This window comes from Haliotis cracherodii, unplaced genomic scaffold (genome assembly GCF_022045235.1).
Source record: "Haliotis cracherodii isolate W230 unplaced genomic scaffold, xgHalCrac1.p SCAF_3, whole genome shotgun sequence".
Lineage (NCBI taxonomy): Eukaryota > Metazoa > Mollusca > Gastropoda > Lepetellida > Haliotidae > Haliotis > Haliotis cracherodii.
In genome coordinates, this window is record NW_027266286.1 from 30,193,301 (window position 1) to 30,213,255 (window position 19,955).

The following is a 19,955-nucleotide window of genomic DNA, read 5'->3' on the forward strand; positions in this document are numbered from 1 at the left end:
CTTGCACCTGCTTTCAACATGACGTCACCATTTCAACGTCATATTGCAAGGTACGAGAAATGTTGCGACAAATTCCGGACGTCTCGCTTCAGGTGACAGTCGCCTGATGAACTGACAGACAGACAACCTTATTTCTTTTGTGATATATGATGCTGATATCATGTCGATACTTTTTAAGCACTCTTCCGAGTGATGCGCATTTTGATTAGTAAGGAATAGCATTATGATAATTAGTTCGATTTAGGATACTTATAATATGTATGTAACAACAAGTACACACACAAATCTTGTGAATGAGTATTGAGTAAACGATGGAAAACATATTTACTTCATAATAAAGTGTTGTATTCATCAAGAGAAAATACATAGTTTTCTATATGGCGATCCTGCTAAAAAGACTTACGAACGTTTATGGAAAAAAATGACCCACTCCCCCCAATTTGATGTAACATTTTTTTCATGACCTTCCCCCCTCCCATAAAAAATGAGCAGTCTCTAATTAATGTTCAAATTAATAATGATTTTATTTGAAAATAATTGTGTCATTCTTTCAGCGCCCCCAACCTCCCCTTGTGGAATTTTTTAGCTACCCAATCTTTGGCTGTTTCATTTCCTCATGCCCTAACACCCACAAAGCCACCCCACCCCACCCCACACACCTGTATTGAAATACCAGTCCCTTATTTTGGAATAGAGGTGTTCATACTACCGGGTGAAATGGCTTCACATTAAATAAAGTGAAAGCACCTAGCGTGTGTGAAGGCTTGGCGGTTATCAAGAATTATTTTTAATATGTATTACAACATGTATCATCATATAAATATGTTTCTATTCAATTCATGTTTAAATTTAGAAGCTATAAAACACATTCCAAATATACATGTCCATACAAAATATTCAAAGCATTATGCGGGCGTTACCACAAACGCCGTCAGTCTTAGCTCCACCCTAAAGAAAGGCGATTACTCACAGGTTGTGTGTCACATTAGGTAAATATCTAATTTCGCGTGAAACCCAAATTATGGGGCCAGTTTATTTAATACGCAGCGTTCTCATAATGACATTATAATCCCGTCGTTATGCAAGAGCAGGATTACAAAGCACTCCTCGACTAACAAGGGCAGGGTCGCCTTTGTGGAGGCATATGTCACGTGCATCGTCACCGACTTGGCAGTGTAGACCTGCTAACGACAGATATTTGATTGATGGATCTTATTTCAATTGCAATGAACACATTCTTTACCTCGAGGTAATTAACAGACGATGTTATTTTTAATGTGCAGACACAGTTAAGTATGGCTATAGGTCAAGCATTTTAATGTCTGCGTATAAAATTAGTTTTCGGGAGTTGATGTGAAACAAATCAAGGCAAATAATTACTAGAATTTGTACTTTACTGAAGAAGTGTTTTGTTAAATATAAGGCAGGTTGTGAAAATATCATTAGATAGTAGGAGGGGAAATCAAGTATGTTATACTATAGAAAGACGGATAAGAGGAAGACATCCATGAACTGCCGAGAATTAAATTGTTTTGCAAGATGTAAACGAAAGAATGCTTAAAAGTATAATTTCACTGAAACACAGACGGTTTTAAAACATATTGTTTACTGGAAACTGCAGGGTTGGCACGCCCGTAAGATACAATACATTGATCAAGCCTTAATGAGGTGATTAAAACTATGTCAGCGACATGTGTCAGCGGCTGGATATACCACATTCAACACCTGGTGCTCTCCCGTAGGCCGCTTCATCTGCTGTGCAATGGTTTATGCAATTTCCCTTATATGGTCATAGATGTCACGCGCGCATGACAATATTACATGGCATGTGATCTCGGTTAGATCAGTCACAGCATTGACAGGTTCATCCATTGACAACTCACAACAATGACGTCATGCAATTAGAAATACAGAAATAACATGACAATCCCTGCAAGCGGTGTGATCACACGGTAACAAACATGTGCTACATGTAGCAAATAATTCCAGTTTGGTAGCCGTATTCTTTTTGTTAAAGACAGATTACCAACTTAGATAGTTAAGCGTTGTAATGATACGTTTACAGCATGTATTCCCTATCATCTCTAAAACTTCCAATTGTACAATTATTCAGTATGCTTTAAAAAGGGCGGTTGGGGGTGGGATAGACTAACATTTAGTCCCTGAAATGAACATATCGTACAGACAAAAAAAACAGTTGTTAAATTATCTTAATAAAAATTTAATAAAAAGGAGCCCAGAGCCTCTCGTCAGAAATCTAGACTTGCCAAACATTATAGACTGTCATGGGCTGTATTTGATATATTTGTATCAGGGTCTGTAAGACAGACTAGGGGTGGGACAGATAAACTTTAGTCATGTGATCTGCGTATGTAATGAGTGTGTATTCAGGTGTCAATAAACAACTGTCTGTCTGTTGCCGTACAGATAAAGACTTAATGACAGATGAGGAAGTTGACTTAACTTTACAAATTTATAATAACCAGTTGTGTTCAACTTGTCGGCCTATCTGGAGGTGGATTTCGTTTTTGCAAATTTCGTCACCGCTATTCCTGTTACAAACACTCGTCTGTCGCCTAATTCGATATGAATCGGGATGAAGGCATACTACAACACTATGCCCTCCAATAGACCTTTCTCATTGCAGGTTAATTACAAATGTTGATGCGTATGCATGGCTGTTTACCTTTATAACCTATATCTAACATACAACAGTTATTTACACGCATACTCTACAATGACCTTTCACACACTGTAACCCATGACCTTCATCGTCACGAGCATATATATATATATATATATATATATAAGCCCGAGCATTTTTGCTGTCTTATTCGTGACGTTTGATTAAAGTAGTTTATAGCAGAATATGTTTGTCCCCTTTAAAAAAGGGTCGTCTAGAAAAGCCACTCATATCCCAGTAGTCACCACTACCTATGTACTTCCGGGACAAGATTTACGAGGACTCTAAAACAACTAGAAGAACTAAATGGTTGTCTGAAATAGACCATCTTCGATTATCCAGGGTATTCTATGGTGACAACAGGTAACGCAACCTCATGGCGTTACCAAACCCCGTGAGTTTAAATTCAAAACAAAGACAAATCAGGTCTGTCACATACAGCTGCAGGCGATGCGAAGCCGTGTCACCTCGTTGTCACCAAACAAAACTTCGGCCGTCTGTAAAGTCGAGCCGTGATTCGCCACGTTAAGACGTTATGGTGCCCACTTCATTATTAAACGTTTGCGGTCAGCAGTCATCTTGATGCCAGTCGTTGGACTATGGCTGTTTAACCCTGCAACTTTCAACCGACTGCTCACCGTTTTAGACCACTTATAGCTGCCACATGACCCGGATCGGCTATGCTTGATGTTAACCTGAATCCACACCTCCCACACCACGAACTGTATTTATTCTAACGGGAAAAAGCAACAGTGCTTCATATAAAGTGGTGTAAATGTTATCCATAATATTTGGTCATTCGTCTGATCAATGTTTTATAAAATCTAATTCATTGACAAAACTCATACCTGGTGACAGGAGACATAGCTACGCGCCCTAAAAGGGGGATGGTGTAACAACTCAATAAACAATATCAATATCGGGTGTGACCACCATTTGCGTCACAACCCAGTGTCCGAGCTGTCAATGTGGCAGTTTGGTATCGATTCCGTAGGTGCACCAACCGAATATGATTGTTTGTCGTTGACGTTATGTCACACGTGGACGACCGGCCCGTGACAAGTCATTAGTGTTTACCTGCTGTAGATAACGTCTCCAAATAGATAATATTTCGATATGTTTCGATGAATATTATGATGTCTGGCAACTTCTTTTTGTGTAATTCCTGTTTGCAGCTTACTCATGGCGCGTATAGACGTTGATTTTCACCAAGCCGTGGCATTGCGTAAGCGTTATTTACGGTTAAACACAAATCATTGTGTGCTGTCCACACTAATAAAACACGTGTGAGTATCACACTCCCCAAAAACCACGCCAACATCCAAATTTAGCACCGTGCATTAACATGCACGTGCAAATTGTGAATCACGACCTTAAAGTCGAGTAGGTGAATATGTATTGAAAGATGTATGTGTAATTTCAGAATAAATGTATTTTCTATTGAACTTTATATGAATCACACTTACATTTTTCCGTTTGTATATACCGTTGTCCATGTATGTCGTTCCCTAACGTCTCCCACCGCTTCTGTGGTCTTGTGGATAGAGCGCCAGCCCGGAGAACGAAAGATCGGTGGTTCAATTCCCGTCCGCGTCATAAAGATGGTACTTTTTGTTACCCTGTCTTGCGATCGGTATATTAAGGTGATAAAACAAGGGCTGGTCGACTCGCAGTTAGTATGCCGTGTCTGTGTGTGGTATCAATGTTGCGGCATGGTATTTCAGTGGGCTAGCACTATAACGCTGACATACGTCCGGACTGATATACTGTCAGACATACACACGCACGCACGCACGCACGCACGCACGGACGCACGGACGCACGCACGCAGTGTACACACACGACCTCATCTTGCCATACATGAGCCACTGTCATGTATTGTCTCGTATTGTCTCGTGAGAATCATCGTTAGTCTTGTCAGTTACATCGCGTTGATATCCCCGAGTTTGGGTACATTCAACCAATAATAATAATTCCTTATTTAATTGAATATGACCACTATATAAGAATTGTTCTAAACACTGATAAGGCTATTCCTTATTCTTATTCATTCTTACATGCACGCACGCACGCACGCACAAACATACATGCTTACGCACACACAATCATAGGCATAGGTTGATGCGTGTGTTTCTAGGTAATATCTTGAAAAGCCTTTTCCCAGTTCTGTTCTAGAAACAAACACCACAACAGCTAACCAGAACTGATATAACGGAAAATAAAAAGAATACTCAAAGAAATACAAAGGGGTACAAAAAATGAAAATGTCTAATGAGCCCATTTGATTGATACTCCTGACGGAGCCCAGAGCCTCTCTTCAGAAATCTAGACTTGCCAAACATTATAGACTTGCATGGGCTGTATTTGATATATTTGTATCAGGGTCTGTAAGACAGACTAGGGGTGGGACAGATAAACTATAGTCATGTGATCTGCGTATGTAATGAGTGTGTATTCAGGTGTCAATAAACAACTGTCTGTCTGTTGCCGTACAGATAAAGACTTAATGACAGATGAGGAAGTTGACTCCCATAGTCAGTCTGACTACCTTTCTCATTAACTTTACAAATTTATAATAACCAGTTGTGTTCAACTTGTCGGCCTATCTGGAGGTGGATTTCGTTTTTGCAAATTCCGTCACCGCTATTCCTGTTACAAACACTCGTCTGTCGCCTAATTCGATATGAATCGGGATGAAGGCATACTACAACACTATGCCCTCCAATAGACCTTTCTCATTGCAGGTTAATTACAAATGTTGATGCGTATGCATGGCTGTTTACCTTTATAACCTATATCTAACATACAACAGTTATTTACACGCATACTCTACAATGACCTTTCACACACTGTAACCCATGACCTTCATCGTCATGATCATATATATAGATATATAGATATATATAAGCCCGAGCATTTTTGCTGTCTTATTCGTGACGTTTGATTAAAGTAGTTTATAGCAGATTATGTTTGTCCCTTTTAAAAAAGGGTCGTCTAGAAAAGCCACTCATATCCCAGTAGTCACCACTACCTATGTATTTCCTGGACAAGATTTACGAGGACTCTAACACAACTAGAAGAACTGAATGGTTGTCTGAAATAGACCATCTTTGATTATCCAGGGTATTCTATGGTGACAACAGGTAACGCAACCTCATGGCGTTACCAAACCCCGTGAGTTTAAATTCAAAACAAAGACAAATCAGGTCTGTCACATACATGTGGCTGTAGGCGATGCGAAGCCGTGTCACCTCGTTGTCACCAAACAAAACTTCGGCCGTCTGTAAAGTCGAGCCGTGATTCGCCACGTTAAGACGTTATGGTGCCCACTTCATTATTAAACGTTTGCGGTCAGCTGTCATCTTGATGCCAGTCGTTGAACTATGGCTGTTTAACCCTGCAACTTTCAACCGACTGCTCACCATGACCCGGATCGGCTATGCTTGATGTTAACCTGAATCCACACCTCCCACACCACGAACTGTATTTATTCTAACGGAAAAAAGCAACAGTGCTTCATATAAAGTGGTGTAAATGTTATCCATAATATTTGGTCATTCGTCTGATCAATGTTTTATAAAATCAAATTCATTGACAAAACTCATACCTGGTGACAGGAGACATAGCTACGCGCCCTAAAAGAGGGGTGGTGTAACAACTCAATAAACAATATCAATATCGGGTGTGACCACCATTTGCGTCACAACCCAGTGTCCCAGCTGTCAATGTGGCAGTTCGGTATCGATTCCGTAGGTGCACCAACAAATATGATTGTTTGTCGTTGACGTTATGTCACACGTGGACGACCGGCCCGTGACAAGTCATTAGTGTTTACCTGCTGTAGATAACGTCTCCAAATAGATAATATTTCGATATGTTTCGATGAATATTATAATTTCTGGCAACTTCTTTTTGTGTAATTCCTGTTTGCAGCTTACTCATGGCGCGTATAGACGTTGATTTTCACCAAGCCGTGGCATTGCGTAAGCGTTATTTACGGCTAAACACAAATCATTGTGTGCTGTCCACATTAATAGTACACGTCTGTGAGTACCACGCTCCCCAAAACCACGCCAACCTCCAAATTATGCACCGTGCATTAACATGCACGTGCAAATTGTGAATCACGACCTGAAAGTCGAGCAGGCGAATATGTATTGAAAGATGTATGTTTTCATTTCAGAATAAATGTATTTTCTATTGAACTTTATATGAAACACACTTACATTTTTCCGTTAGTATATAACGTTGTCCATGTATGTCGTTCCCTAACGTCTCCCACCGCCTCTGTGGTGTAGTGGATAGAGCGCCAGCCCGGAGAACGAAAGATCGGTGGTTCAATTCCCGTCCGCGTCATACCAAAAGACGTTTAAAGATGGTACTTGTTGTTACCCTGTCATGCGATCGGTATATTAAGGTGATAAAACCAGGACTGGTCGGCTCGCAGTTAGTATGCTGTGTCTGTGTGTGTTATCAATGTTGCGGCATGGTATCTCACTGGGCTAGCACTAGACCACTGACATAAGTCCGGACCGGTATACAGTCAGACACACACACGCACGCACGGACGCACGCGCGCAGTGTACACACACGACCTCATCCTGCCATACATGTGTCACTGTCATGTATTGTCTCGTCATGAGAATCATCGTTATTCTTGTCAGTTACATCGCGTTGATATCCCCCAGTACGTTTCGTTTCGGTAAATTCAACCAATAATAATAATTCCTTATGTAATTGAATATAACCACTGTATAAGAATTGTTCTAAACACTCATAAGGCTAATCCTTATTCTTATCCATTCTTACACGCACGCACGCACGCACGCACGCACATACAAACATACATGCTTACGCACACACAATCATAGGCATAAGTTGATGCGTATGTTTGTAGGAAATATCTTGAAAAGCCTTTTTCCAGTTCTGTTCTAGAAACAAACACCACAACAGCTAACCAGAACTGATATAACGGAAAATAAAAAGAATACTCAAAGAAATTCCACGGGGTACAAAAAATGAAAATGTTTAATGAGCCCATCAGGGTATTTGATTGATACTCCTGACGGGCTCAGCTCCGGACATAGACAGATAATATATGTCCAAAGGAAAACAAAAAAACAACTCCATAGGTTCAGAAGCTCACCTTTATTTAAAACTCGTGTGACGAGGATATGCTAAGTGCTAAACTATAGCTAGTCTCATGTACGATGAGACAGCGTATATTTATAAATATTACTCTAGTTCTAGTTCTAGTGTGTGTGTGTGTGTGTGTGTTTGGGGGGGGGGGGGGGGGGGGGTATCGAGAAGGAGATTAGGTATTTTTTCAATTACAGCTTCATAACCAGATATTTTTTTTAATGTAAATATGTAAGGCTGAATTGACGTTTTGCAGCATTTTCTTTTTCTTCAACACATAGAGATAGAGCGTATGTCTATGTAGAGTTGTCTCCCTTAGCTAGGGACATGTGTTCGTGGTTCGAATCCCGTTTCGACTTGATCATGTTTCCAGGTTCGTCAACACCATACCCGTGCTCGTGGGTTTCGCCAAAGTGGTAAACATCTGCATCACTACGGGCTTCTCTCCCACATCAAGGTGACACGCTTTGATACACCTGAAATACTGTTCAAAGCGGCGTTAAACTTAACTCACTCACATTCACAAATACGAAAGCAGAGTAACTGTAGTGTCTATATATAAGGGGGGGGGGGGGGGGGGGTATTTTCCTGAATGTCTTTTCATGGGGGAGCATTTAAGTCGCTGCTGATACAAAAAAAATACGATTGCATCACATTTCTGACTAATACCATCAAAGAAATTGTTTACACACGTACACTAATCCTTCCTTCTAATATATGGCAGCATGTATTACGCAGACAGTGGATTCTCTGAGAACCCTGACTGGAAACAATACACTGTATACCTCATAAATAAGACAGTTGACAATTTAAGTAGGGACACTTGGTATGACTGTATGCATATACACCGATGATACAATGCATGGAAACACAAATAGGATGAGTCACGGGAGCTCATTACGACACAGATTAGAGGCACTCACCTGGCCGCTCACCTGGTTTCTCACCTGGCCTATTTGCAATTCAGATCGGCTTCTGACAGGTAGGTGGGACCTGACCGGTGCACACGGGGGTGAAAGGTCATCATGATCTCTTACATGATCGGAATGCGAGCCGTGTTTCCGAGTGCAGGATGTCCTCAGTGGCTTAACGGAGGCGTCGTAATGTTTGTTTGTTTGTTTGTTTGACGCCGCATTCAGCAGTATTCCAGCTATATGGCGGCGCTCTGCCTAAAACCGTGTCTGGACCAGACAATCCAGTGATTGACATCATGAGCATCGTTCCACGCAATTGGGATACGATGACATGCATCAACCAAGTCAACGACCCTCACCACCCGATCATGTTAGTCGCCTCTTACAAGCACAGTCGCCAAGCATGGGTTGCATGGGTTGCAGAAGATGTGTTCTCTTCCCGGATCTCCACGGGTTTCACCACTAACACATTATACTATAGCTTGGGAAACAACAAGGAGGTCGAACTAAATAAATTACATGTGTCTATTTTGCTAAAGTCAGACCAACTTATCAGAAATGATTTTAGGATTGATCTGAGGTCAATTTCCTTACAATTTGGATGCTTTAAAGTATAATTTCACTCAAACACAGACGGTTTTAAAACAAATTGTTTACTGGAAACTGCAGGGTTGGCACGCCCGTAAGATACAATACATTGATCAAGCCTTAATGAGGTGATTAAAACTATGTCAGCGACATGTGTCAGCGGCTGGATATACCACATTCAACACCTGGTGCTCTCCCGTAGGCTGCTTCATCTACTGTGCAATGGTTTATGCAATTTCCCTTATATGGTCATAGATGTCACGCGCGCATGACAATATTACATGGCATGTGATCTCGGTTAGATCAGTCACAGCGTTGACAGGTTCATCCACTGACAACTCACAACAATGACGTCATGCAATTAGAAATACAGAAATAACATGACAATCCCTGCAAGCGGTGTGATCACACGGTAACAAACATGTGCTACATGAAGCAAATAATTCCAGTTTGGTAGCCGTATTCTTTTTGTTAAAGACAGATTACCAACTTAGATAGTTAAGTGTTGTAATAATACGTTTAAAACATGTTTTCCCAATCATCTCTGAAACTTCCAATTGTACAATTATTGAGTATACTTTAAAAAGGGCGGCTGGGGTGGGACAGATTAAGTATAGTTATATGAAAAAAAACAGCGTTCTTCAACTTCTTTTGAGTGGTACATATTTCTCCTCCAGGCGATCAAGAAGAATGTGCCTTGAGATGTACATTGGCTGGTCACAATGACCGATGTGTTGATCGTTGCTGCTACTATTGACTGACCACATGTAAATAGCACAGGAATTATTTTATGTTTTTTTCTTAATATCTCACACCACTCTACACACAAAACCATGGTACTTGTATAGACAAAGGGGGCTGTTGATGGAAAGAAAGGCACAACGAATTTCGGATTCCTGTGTGAAGATATTACACAGCATTTTTTGTGTATACTGTTTTGTAAACGTTTATATAACACTGTGAACGTCGTATAGCATTGTTAACGTTATACGATAAAGTGTTGTGAACACCGCATATAGCATTTATAAGGATGTATACAGCGTTGTGATTTCGAACGTCATAAATGGCATTAAGGATATGTGAATAGTGTTGTGAACTTCGTATATAGCGTTGTTAATGATGTACATAGCGTTGTCAACGTCACATATAGCACCGTGAACGTCATATATAACGTTGTGAACGTTGTATATAGCGTTGTTTACAATCTCATTAAAATCAGATCTTAGTTCTCGCTACCGCTAAACAAAGATCTGAGGACATCCCATTAGGGGTCACGTCAGAACGACTTTTCATCCGACCAATCAGAGCGTCACTTACCAGATCATGAAAGTGGTAGTCGGAATGTAATTTCTGATCATGCAACCTCGAAAACTTAACACGGGGTATTCCGAACGATAGTTACGGCTTTAACGACTGAATCCATACAATCCAGACCATCTATTAGCCATTCCAGAATGTTCTTTTGTTCAGGTTTCAAATTTTTAATCGAGAATATGTCAAAATAGTTTTCGAGGTGTAGTCGCCAATTTGAAATTAGTGCCGTAAAGCACGAGAAAGCTGCCTTCTGAGGGTTAATGTCGACTTCTTGTCAGTCATTCCATTGATCGGTCAAAGTTCGCGCAAGGTCGGTCTGACGTGACCCGTAATGGGATGTCCTCAGATCTTTGTTTAGCGGTAGCGAGAACTAAGATTTAATGTTAATGAGATTGCGTTGTTGAGGATGCATACAGCGTTGTGAACGTCATAAATGGCATTAAGGATATGTGTTTAGTGTTGTGAACGTCGTATATAGCGCTGCTGATAATGTACATTGCGTTGTCAACGTCATATATAGCGTCGTGAACGTCGTATATAGCGTTGCTAATAATGTACATTGCGTTGTCAACGTCATATATAGCGTCGTGAACGTCGTATATAACGTTGTGAACGTCGTATAGAGCGTTGTGAACGATGTATATATCGAAGTGGACGTTGTATATAGCTTTGTAAAGGATGAATGTGACAGTGTGAACGATGTATATAGCGTTGTGTACGTCGTGAATAACGTTTTTAAGGATGTATATAGCATTGTGAACGATGTATATAGCGTTGTGTACGTCGTGAATAACGTTTTTAAGGATGTATATAGCGTTGTGGATGCCGTATATAGCGTTCTGAATGTCGCACAGGACTGTGAGAGTAGCCGCTGGATTGATACAGTGTGTGTGTCTGGGATTAGCCAGCAGGTGTAACGCGGTGTTAACACCCACACGTGAGATGTCTACCCTCGACGATGAATGCTCATTTGGTAACCGTTTATAACTACCTTGTCATCCTTATGCTACTGGGGACTCCGACACCTTTAAGGGGGAACAGATAATTGCACGAACGAGTGACCCGGAAAGCGACACATTAATGTACAACGCGTGTCGCCATGTTTACCAGAAGGTGTTGTGTTAAAGTGTCGCATCTGTTGACTAAAGAGAAGTTCCCTGTGCACACACCGGCCGGTGCGTCTGTGGTTCTGGGGCACGCTGTGACAACACGAAGACGTGATCTTCGTAGACTGACCTCCACGACAACGACTACACGCTAGAGCGCCCACTCGTGGCTCTGGTTTCGTTTTTGTAACGAAAGTGTATGGTTTGTGGCCAGACATTTAACAATAATTCTGTCCTGACACGTTAATCCCGTGAACTGCATGTTGACAGGTGTACGGGTCTTTGTTCTCTGAAAACATGATGTGGTCAGTCGTGGCGAAACGGTTGTTTTGTTCATATTGCAGAATGCAGATGCTCGCATATAAACTGTATACACTGAAACCTCACCGGGACACCTTGAACCAGGAAACACACCATGACGATCATGTTTGGAGCGTGTTTTGTTTGTGGGGGAAAAGTGTGGGGAATTGTTTATTTGTTTGTTGTCTAACGCCACACTCAGCAATATTACCGCTATATGACGGAGGTCGGTAAAACGTCAGGAGCATCGATCCATGCAATTTGGATACGATGACATGCATCATCCAAGTCAGCGAGCCTAACCACCAGATCCCGTTAGTCGCCTCTTACGACAAGCATGGGTTGCTGAAAATCAATTCACTTCCCGGACCTTCCCGATTATGTAGATGCCATCATCCCTATACTATATCCTCCAGTGATATCATATCGAATAACGCACATATTATCCATAGTTTAAACTGTCCTTCGTCTGTCCGTCCGTGAGTGAGGGAGCTGGGTTTAACGCCGCTTTAAGCAGTATTCTAGTTATATTACGGCGCGTCACCTTGATTTGGGTGGAACGTCCGAAGTGATGCAGATCTCGGACGTTTACCACTTCGGTGAAACCCACGGGTATGATGTTGTTAGTTTGTTTGTTGTTGAACGCCGCACTCAGCAATATTCCAGCTATATGACGGCGGTCTGTAAATAATCAAGTCTGGACCAGACAATCCAGTGATTGATGTCATGAGCATTGATCCACGCAATTGGGATCGATGGCATGTATAAACCATGTCAGGGAGCCCGACCACCCGATCCCGTTAGTCGCCTCTTACGACAAGCATAGTCGCCTTTTACGGCAAGCATGGGTTGCTGAAGACCTATTCTACCCCGGATCTTCACAGGGAGGTATGACGCTGACAAACCTAGACACAGAATCTGAGTGAACAGGGAGTGGAACCCTTGAGCAAGGGACGCTACTCTGCACAGCGAATTTTTACACTTTAGACGACTATGTCGTACGTGCCCCCAAACATTAAGAACCTTTTCCAAAGGAACAACACTGACCAGGAAACAAAGACTAACTAAGTTGAGTCGTGACCGGACAATTAAACTATACTCTTCAAAAAAAAAGAAACTTGACATAGATGTAAAACCACTTTTTGCCAAATATCTAAAATAATGACTTTAAATGAGAACCAAATAAGTCAAACAGAAAGATTATGTGTCTATAATTCGCGAAAACACATGCAAAGCACATAAACGTAGCGTTTGGGGATCAATTTTACAGCTTCATCCAAACGCAACCGCCTGTAAAAAACGTGCATCTCAGGATCCTGCATTTAGGCAGAATGGGTATACAAATCCACATCAACGGCTGTTCATACAGTCCTTATAACGGCAGTAGAGGCGGCGACAGAATGCCAAGACTGAATGCAGCTCAACGGAACAACGCCATTGGGAGATTACAAGCTGGAGCAACTCAGCAAGAAGTGGCCAGGCACGTTGGCGTATCCAGACAGACAATCTCCGCACTGTGGACCCGATACAACAACACCAACAGAGTTGACGACAGACCAAGGTCAGGAAGACCAAGGGTGACAACCCAAGCACAAGATCAATACATCCGGCTGCGACACCTCCGAGACCGCACTGCCACAGCCACGTCTACAACCACACAGATCCCTGGGGTACGCAGAATATCATATCAAACGGTACGCAACAGACTGAGGGGAGGCTGGACTTTTGCACGAAGACCTGTTCGACGTCATGTATTGACCCCACGTCATCTGGCGGACCGTCTGCTTTGGTGGCAACAGGGGTTTAGATGGGCACGTGCAAGGTGGAGAAATGTACTGTTTACTGACGAGTCCCGTTTCCTACTCACACGTGCTGATGGGCGCCCACGTTTCTACAGACGTCGGGGTGAACGTTACGCCCCCAACTGTGTGCAGCAGGTTGTCCCATTTGGCGGCAGGAGTGTCATGGTATGGGCCGGAATTCATCACGGTGGTAGGACGCCTCTCGTGCATGTGGCAGATGCATTGACAGGTGTGCGTTACAGAGACTTGATCCTACAGCCTTACGTTCTTCCTCACGTCAACGTTCATGGCGGACAGTTCCAGCAGGACAACGCTCGACCGCATATTGCACGTGTTTGTCAGGACTTCTTACAGCACAACAACATCCAGATATTACCTTAGCCAGCCCGGTCACCAGATTTGTCCCCGATTGAGCATCTGTGGGACGAGTTTGATCGACGCGTTCGCAGAAGGAATCCACCGCCCCAAACACTTCCGGCGCTTCTTGATGCACTTCAGCATGAATGGCAGCACATTCAACAGCGTGTTATTGACAACTTGATTGCATCTATGTGTCGTCAGTGTCAAGCGGTGATTAATGCACGTGGTGGGCACAACCGATACTGACATTTTCTGTACCCCTGTGACATTAACTGTATCGTGTACGTGTGTCTGTCTAGGTGACACGATTAATGTTTTGAACATTGTGTACATTGATCTTCAAACAGTGTTTCAATAATGGTTTCTGTGTCCTATTTTGAAACAATCGCATTATATTACATTTTGAAAGTCAGTGTCAAGTTTCTTTTTTTTTAAAGAGTATATATGAGGTCTGCCCACTGCCGCGTACCAGGTGGTCCGCGACAAGCTCTCGTGGCGAGTTCAGTAGCACATAACAGTACGTGGTGATGTAAAGGAACACGATGACTGTCAAAACGGTGACAACAAATTTGCATAGACAACAATTTAAAAGTATCGTGACAATGAATGATTAGAACAGACATAGACGGATTATTAAGAAAGACGACAAAGGAAACGGGAATACCATACAGTAATTACATTTACGTCATCAGTGTAAGGAAGACACATAGGGTTAAAATGAAAAGTCAATATCTGGTATGTACGCCATTGACGGCAACACAGGCCATGCAACGTCTTCTCGTTGATTGAATAAGTCTGCGAATAGTGTTTTGGGGCATTGCACTCTTGACGTAGTGTAACTTCAAGTTCTCTCAGGTTCTGTACTTGCGGACGACGTGAGAGGCGTTGACCCAGGTAATCCCATAGATGATCAATTGGCGATAGATCGGGTGATCGGGTGCCATGGAAGCAGAGGCACATTATTGTTCGCTAGGTACTGTGTTGAAACACGTGCTGTGTGCGCTCTTGCATTATCTTGCTGGAAGGTGTGCATATCCTGGTGCTGATGAAAGAATGGGATGACGTGATTTGCCAATATGTTATTCCTGTAGTAAAGGGCATTAACTCTTCCACGACAAACATGGAGCTCTGTTCGATGGTTATGACTGATGCCGCCCCACACCATGACACTCCTAGCAGCTTCTCTATTTATAACGAAGGTGTCTGAAGTTGTTATCCAAAAGAGGTGGGGCGGTCGGGTAGCCTAGTGGTAATGCCGAAGACCCGGGTTCGAATCCCGACATGGGTTCATTGTATGAAGCCCATTTCTGGTTTCCCCCGCCCTGATGTTGCTGGAATATTGCCAATCTCAATAAAAATCAGATCTTAGTTCTCGCAAAGGATCTTTGAATATTGCTAAAAGCGGCGTAAAACTATACTCACTCCCAAAGAGGTTTCAAGTTTTTAAGGCAACGTCATGTGAACGCATAGTACCAAACAGACAAAAAGATGAATACACGTAAAAGCATAATATAGCATGATAAAGGCACACTTTTTATAATACGTTGATGTTATTTTGACTCCTGCATATTGATAATAAAAAAAGTCCGTTAAACAAAGTCGTTTTTTCTAACAACAATAAACTATTTTCCTTACGAGGGGTAACATAAGAGGTGGATGTAAGCAATAAGTAGGACAACGAAACCGACAACCCCTCGCCTTTGTTGAGCTTGTCTGCACGCGGTGTTCAGCTGGTTATGACTTGTGCGCCGCAGGTGACCGACTCGTGTGTTGGGGACTGACACGAGCATATACGTAATGTCACGTGCACTGTCTGCCTCGGGGTCGTCCTGCTTGCTGGACAGGTAGGTGCAGGCACTGGAGGTACGCGAGGTGTGCCACATCAGCTCCAAATACACACACTCTGTGTTGGGATAAACACAGGGTTCATTTCTTCCCCTTACTGTAATAAACAAATTAGCAGCGAAATCGTACTTTGTACTACCCTGATTGTACTTATTATTACAGTGTTGAGTTTGGGGAATTGTTCCCTTTTTTAGGCGAGGAAATGTCTCTGTGGAGAACTGTCCTGTGAGGGAAATTGTCAGTTTGTGGAAATGTCTGTGGTAAGAATTGTCCTGTGGAAAATTGTCCTGAGGGGCCATGTCTGGGTGGGAAATGGTTTGTTTGTTGTTTTACGCCACACTCAGCAATATTCCAGCTATATGACTGACGGTCTGGTAATAATAGAGTCTGGACCAGACAAGCCAGTGATTGACATCATGAGCATATATCCACTGCATTCTTGAGATCGATGACATGCATCAACCAAGTCAGCGAGCCTGACCACCCAATCCCGTTAGTCGTCTCCTACGACAAGCATCGTCGCCTGTTACAACATGCATGGATTGCTGAACACTAACCCGAATCTTCACGTGTGTTGGAGAATATACTGTGGGCAAATTATCCCTTTATTGGTGAGGAATTGTCCTGTTGGGGAACGTCCCTTTATTGCAGAGGAATTGTCCTATGGGGAAATTCCCTTTATTGCAAAGGAATTGCCCTGTGGGGAATTGTCCCTTTACTGCAGAGGAATTGTCCTGTGGGGAAATGTCCCTTTATTGCAAAGGAATTGCCCTGTGGGGAATTGTCCCTTTATTGCAAAGGAATTGCCCTGTGGGGAATTGTCCCTTTATTGCAAAGGAATTGCCCTGTGGGGAATTGTCCCTTTACTGCAGAGGAATTGTCCTGTGGGGAAATGCCCCTTTATTGCAAAGGAATTGCCAGTGGGGAATTGTCCCTTTATTGCAAAGGAATTGCCCTGTGGACAATTGTCCCTTTATTGCAGAGGAATTGTCCTGTGGGGAAATGTCCCTTTATTGCAGAGGAATTGTCCTATGGGGAAATTCCCTTTATTGCAAAGGAATCGCACTGTGGGGAATTGTCCCTTTAATGCAGAGGAATTGTCCTGTGGGGAAATGTCCCTTTATTGCAAAGGAATTGCCCTGTGGGGAATTGTCCCTTTATTGCAAAGGAATTGCCCTGTGGGGAATTGTCCCTTTATTGCAAAGGAATTGCCCTGTGGGGAATTGTCCCTTTATTGCAAAGGAATTGCCCTGTGGGGAATTGTCCCTTTATTGCAAAGGAATTGCCCTGTGGGGAATTGTCCCTTTACTGCAGAGGAATTGTCCTGTGGGGAAATGTCCCTTTATTGCAGAGGAATTGCCCTGTGGGGAATTGTCCCTTTATTGCAAAGGAATTGCCCTGTGGGGAATTGTCCCTTTACTGCAGAGGAATTGTCCTGTGGGGAAATGTCCCTTTATTGCAAAGGAATTGCCCTGTGGGGAATTGTCCCTTTATTGCAAAGGAATTGCCCTGTGGGGAATTGTCCCTTTATTGCAAAGGAATTGCCCTGTGGGGAATTGTCCCTTTATTGCAAAGGAATTGCCCTGTGGGCAATTGTCCCTTTATTGCAGAGGAATTGTCCTGTGGGGAAATGTCCCTTTATTGCAAAGGAATTGCCCTGTGGGGAATTGTCCCTTTATTGCAAAGGAATTGCCCTGTGGGGAATTGTCCCTTTACTGCAGAGGACTTGTACTGTGGGGAATTGTCCCTTTATTGGTGGGGAATTGTCCTGTCGGGAAACGTCCCTTTATTGTAGAGGAATTGTCCTGTGGGGGAATGTCCTTTTGCTGCAGAGGAATTGTCCTGTGGGGATACTGTCAGTGTGAGGTATTGCCCAGTGTGGAATTGCCCGGGCCCGTTAAAAAGTATGTAGACGCAGAAAGACTATAACAGTCTTACACACGAACAAATGAAATGCCTAAATGTTGCTCCATCCCGAGGACTTCCTGTAACAGTACATTAAGGACTGGGCGGTCTTTTGTGATCCTCTCTCTCGTGTAGCATTAACGAGTTTCACGACGGCATTTTACCATCTAAGTTAACATTTTAACTTTTAAGAACTTAATCTTAAAATGTAAAACATTAAATATTTAAAAACGATAAACGTACGTCTTGCATACGAATTTGTATGGAATGCATGTTAAATTTTTGAAATATTGAGTGAAGTGGAAAAACGGTCTTCAGCCTCAACAGTATGCGGCCATTTGTCTTTGGGGCGTTGATGTACAGGTCCGTTTTCACGAATATTCGACCGTTTTAGCGACAACCGGTAATAATTTGAAAGGAACTATTTGAGGAACTATTGTAAACGAGTACAAATTAGTATAATTATACTTCTCCCCTATAGTGTGTACCGAATGCACATTTAAAAAAAATGTTATTTGAGACATTATTTATACTATCTAAAATAAGAAAATGGAGACTGCACCAGTCTACATATCAATATGATTCAATGACTTTTGCAGTTGCTTAATTTAGAATCCGGTTGTGAAACTACTTTTTCATACATTGATTGATTTCTTTCACTGAAGTCATCCATCACATCTAGACTTAAAAAACACCGAATTCCTTGTCACTGTCAGCGTCATATTATCTATTTCTATTCGAAATATGTTTGTCATTTTCTTTGTAACTACTCTGGATACTGACAAAACCAAGCAAATCCCAGCCATGTCGGAGATGACACCAAATACACAAACTATCTCATCTTGAATGCCTGGATAACTTCTAGTCGCTACTTAAGGAAGTCAATGGGCGTGTTATATTACTTTATTCCGATGAGAGGTCGTGAGACTCCGACCTTCCTTTTCAAGGTGTATCTACTGTTCTTACCCCTGTATGCGGATGCGCCTCGGTTCCCACAGCGCTGAGAGGGGACCTGTACTTTGACATAATGTACCCGCAGTAGAGATGAATTGAATATAGGCCTGAAAGGATGATTGTCCATACTAAATTCCCCTTAATATATATACTCAGTAGTGTAATGCATGTGTCTGAAAAGCCAGTGGAATTATCAAAGTGCTTGTTATTTACCCTCAATTCATGCACCACAAGTCAAATAAAAGGGATTCATCTCATCCTTTTTAGATATCATTTGGTAAAAATGTTCCAGCGGTACTGCGGATGTCCTCGCCGTCTAAGGAGGCGCAATTTCTGTGCAATCAGCCATGGGCGAGTCTAAAACAGATGGAGTGTGGGTTCGAATCCAAAATTCGCACGGATTATGTTTCTAGTTTGTCGGCACCAAGCCACTTTTCGTGGGTTTTAATTGTTGTAAATGTAGGCTCGTATCACTTGTGACATCAACCAGACACCCTTTAATACAACTGAAGTACACCTTAAAGCGGAGTCAAACTCAATGTTCTGTCGGGCGTATATTTAGAAAATAACATGGCGGAGCAGGTTACAGGATTGATCGAAACGTACATAAAATCTCCATGAAGTTGATTTTATTCCTGATGAATGAAGAGGTGCACATTTCTCAGTGTCACTTCTGGTTGTTGGCCACAAGTGCTTTAGTGTAGGTTTCATCCCATGAAAGCAAACATCACTCTTGTATCCAGCTTGAGTGATTGAAGTTAATATCGTTTGACTATATAACATTTGTGTTTGGGTGATGCTCATTCAGATTGATCCCAGGTAAATAGTAAATACCTGGTAATGCAGTATTGTTTTAGTTTCCAATTATGCAACGGCCTTCAGTTGCTTTTAATATCTCTGATAAAGGTACACAACGCAAGGGAGATGATAGAAAAGACAATTAGATGTTCAAAACTCTACCTCACAAATAAAGGGAATAATATCAGAACATATTAGAAAAACAGTAAAAAACATACCAAGTTTCACCATACTGAACATTTGCGGG